Consider the following 4,489-nt stretch of genomic DNA (forward strand, 5'->3'; position numbering starts at 1 on the left):
CCTGCTGTGTTTTTCCAACACCACATTTTTCAACTCGGGTACTCCAGCATCTGCAGTCCTCACTTTCTCCTAGAATGCCTTACTGAAGTCCATATCATTCACATCGACCGCTCTTCCCTCATCAAATTTCTTTGTTACTTCTTCAAAAACTCAATCAAGTTTGTAAGGCGTGATTTCCCACGTACAAAGTCATGTTGACTCTCCCTAATCAGTCCTTGCCTTTCCAAATACATGTACATCTTGTCCCTCAGGATTCCCTCCAACAAGTTGCCCACCACTGACGTCAGGCTCACTGGTCTATAGTTCTCTGGCTTGTCCTTACCTCCTTTCTTAAACAGTGACACCACATTAGCCAACCTCCAGTCTTCCGGCACCTCACCTGTGACTATCAATGATACAAATATCTCAGCAAGAGGCCCAGCAATCACTTCCCTAGCTTCCCACAGAGTTCTAGGGTACACCTGATCAGGTCCTGGGGATTTATCCACTTCTATGTGTTTCAAGACATCCAACACTTCCTCCTCTGTAATCTGGACATTTTGCAAGATGTCACTATTTATTTCCCAACATTCTATATCTCTCATGTCCTTTTTCACAGTAAATACTGGTGCAAGATACTCATTTAGTATCTCCCCCACCTCCTGCGGCTCCACACAAAGGCCGCCTTGCTGATCTTTGAGGGGCCCTATCCTCTCCCTAGTTACCCTTTTGTCCTTAATGTATTTGTAAAAACCCTTTGGTTTCTCCTTAACTCTGTTTGCCAACGCTACCTCATGTCCCCTTTTTGCCCTCCTGATTTCCCTTTTAAATATACTCCTACTGCCTTTATACTCTTCTAAGGAATCACTTGATCTATCCTGTCTATACCTGACATATGCTTCCTTCTTTTTCTTAACCAAACTCTCAATTTCTTTAGACATCCAGCATTCCCATGAGTGAGAAGGCATTTTCTCAGAATATCTATCAAAACTTTTCATGATTTTTAATAATGTCTATCGAGTCACCCCTCAGTTTTCCTCTTTTAGGAGAGAAATGCTCTAACTAGTTTCCCGATAGTTGTTAAAAATCAATCTATGGGTTATAACAATTGTCAACTGATCGTTGCTTGAAAGATCAAAAGTACTTGTGAGATCAGACTTGACTGTGATGATCCACTTGGTCAAACAACCTGCCACTTCTTACACATGCAGAACGCCAAAGTAACAATTTATTTTGGTGTGTAAACCTTTGCAATCAAACACAACCCAGTCATTGTAGCAGTGCATTGATTGGCTTGCATGGAATGTCACAGCAGCTGCAGGTAGCCATGACGCTTAGAGGCAATGTTGGCTATGATGCCCTATTTCTATTTGTTCACCGTCTCCATCACTACTAGACCCATTCTAATATGGAGATCAGAATGGTGTACAGTACAACAAATGTGGTCGAATTATGGTTCAGTAAAGCTTCAACACATCCTTTTTGATTTGTACTTTCATTTACCTAGAAGTTAACATTGATGCATTTATATAGAACATAGAACTTAGAACAGGCCCTTCAGCCCACGATGTTGGACCACATTGATGCAACATTGATGCATTTGTACTGCCCTGTTAGCCTATGTTGCTACTTGTAATAATTTTTTTAATCAATACCCCTGATTTATCCCTGTTTCTCTATCCCTTTTAGACACATATCTTCCAAAAGGTAGGTGATCTTGTTATTTCTATGCTTAAAGTGCATCAATTCACACTGAACTACATTAATATTAATTTGCCATTTAGACTCCAATTATGACAGTTTATGACAATTAGGTCCAAATTTCCCTCTATAAATTCTAACAGGAGAGAATTTTTGCTTTGCTGAAATTTTGTTATGTGCTAAATGGTTCTGAGATCACCAATCCTCAGTACATGCCTGTTACTAACTCGCACCTGGAAGATGAGTAGGTTGGATTGTATGCTAACAGTAAGCAAGAGCTTTCCTTTGATCAGAGAACATTACTCTGATCTCAGTGAAGTTTAATTGGCTTGAATAATAACAAAAAGATTAACTGGTGAGGCCAGACTGGATACATGTCAGTAAATCCATCTCCACAGGCAAGCAACAATCTCAGTGCCCAGGGCAAGGGAAAGCACAAATAAAAATCAACTTATGGATTACAATTACAGAACAACCTCGATTGTCCAAATGAGATGGGCGGGGAGTATTTTGTTCAGATAACTGATTGTTCAGATAACTGATTGTTCAGATAACTGATCAGAATGAGGTGAACATCTTAAATCAAGTTCAGATGAACAGGAGGTTGAATTAATTTAATATTTAAACACTTTCACCAGACAGAGATGATTCAGTCAGTGGGAAGACACCCGGGGATGTACTGTCTCCAACCTTTTCTGCCAGACTCCGAGATCATCTTCTCCTCTCCTCTCCTCCCCTTAGCAACCACCAGCCCTGCGTCACCTCCACTGCTGCAGGCTGGAAACTGCAACCTCACACAAATGGTCCCAGCGCCAAGGCACAAAACGTGTGCAATGTTGTCTACATCCGAGTCCTCGTACAACAGTTCCAACCCCTTCTGAAAACCCATCACAGGAGCGAGATAACCAGATCCTCTACTGTTAAATTTATCTCAGTCGTTTTATGTTTTAAAGCGAGAAGCAAAAAGAAAGAGATAAATGACAGAGGCAGCGCCAGAGAGACATTGCTGAGCTCATTGGTGGGCACTCTATCTTGGAAAGAGAGTTTCTGCAGGTAGTGACAAAGTCCAGTTCCTGTTCTCAAACTCTGGGACCTTGAGCTATTTTTCGGATAACTGATGTTCGGATAACCGAGGTTGTTCTGTATTATCTACTGATCAGTGCCTGGAAGATCAAAAGTACATGTGAGATCAGACTTGACTATGATGATCCACTTAGTTAAACAGCCCGCCACTTCTTACACATGCCAAAATAACAGAAATTTGGTGAAAATGTGCAGGTGGGAATAATGCAGAAAAGCATTCTCCATGATAGATAATACAATTCTAACAACAAGGGACAAATTAAATCTGCACAACACAATACGGAAAGCATCATATCTCATCTTCAAGATCCACATACTTTTCTGTGCACATTGGTTCAGCTTTGCAGGGACGCACAGTGACAGTAGCAGTCTGCGACAAGTCAGTTCCTGTTCACCAGACACACGCCTCCACGTAACCAGCACTTTCATCGACCTGATTTCTGCTGTCTCTGAACTAGAATGCAGGTTCTGTGCACAGTAGTTGAACAGACACAAGAGGGAGTGAAAACCTAAATATAAAGGAAAGGTTCTGAAGGTCTTCCACATAGCTTCACTCCACAATGTATTTTTCCTGACTGGGATCTAAAAGAAACCTCACGTAATTTGCTAAAGGTGATGATTTAGGAAGTTTCTTATCACACATTCATGCACGATTACCTGCTGATGTAAGGAGAATACCATATGGCCATCAGCAGTGTCCTTTACCAATTCTGACTGATGCTGTAATTAGCTTCATTGAATAGGGCTGCCACTCAAACCTGTTCATTAAAACAAACAAGCCAGACTATTTGCACAAGAGCAAAGAGAAGAATTGAGAAGTTGCTCTTTGGAACCTGCAATCAACTTTAGAACGAAACATCAAACCAGTCATTTCCCTTCTTCAGAGTGACCAGCAAGCAAACTGATGGTGAACTGATATACAGAGTGATAGTTTTGCCAGCAGCACATTATAGTTGCACCATAATCAATAACTTCAGAAATGGAAACAGCAACAACCAACCATCTTCACTGTCATTAAATTCTGGGTTATTCTGCATGTAAATTAACACATGATAAATGTTACAGACTAGGCCAGACCACTTAAAACATTCTTAAGCAGGCAGCCCAGACCATAACTTGCAATTTGCTTTGGTAAGTGTGCAGTGAAAAGTACCTGGATTAAGTTAGTGAGGTTGATTAGGTTTAAAACAGACAAAACATTTATTCACAAAATTACACAATGAAATACAACGAACAGAATAAAGAACCTCACAGAACTCAGTCTATCCAAACTTGGCTTAAGTATGCTGTTCCTAATATACACAACAGTCCCAATAATCAAACCCCCTTTAAAACACAATACAAGAAAGAGTCAGATGCTTACAGGTTGAAGTTAGAAGGAGATAGAGAGTTTCCACACAGCACACTGTTGAACTCCCAACCAGTTCTGGACTGAACTAAACCGCTCCGCTAGAGAGATGACCACTCCCTTTTCATTATACAGGTCACTTCTAAAACATGACCACTTTGGTCTGAAGTCTCAACTGTTTACATATAAACAAAAGGCCCCTCAAAATCCTTTTCATCTCTGTACCAAACCAGACTGATCAGAGGAGAAAGTGAGGACTGCAGATGCTGGAGGTCAGAGCTGAAAATGTGTTGCTGGTAAAGCGCAGCAGGTCAGGCAGCATCCAAGGAACAGGAGAATCGATGTTTCGGGCATAAGCCCTTCTTCAGAAAGAAGGGC

The sequence above is a fragment of the Chiloscyllium plagiosum genome, chromosome 1 (assembly GCF_004010195.1).
Source record: "Chiloscyllium plagiosum isolate BGI_BamShark_2017 chromosome 1, ASM401019v2, whole genome shotgun sequence".
NCBI classification, from domain to species: Eukaryota; Metazoa; Chordata; class Chondrichthyes; order Orectolobiformes; family Hemiscylliidae; genus Chiloscyllium; species Chiloscyllium plagiosum.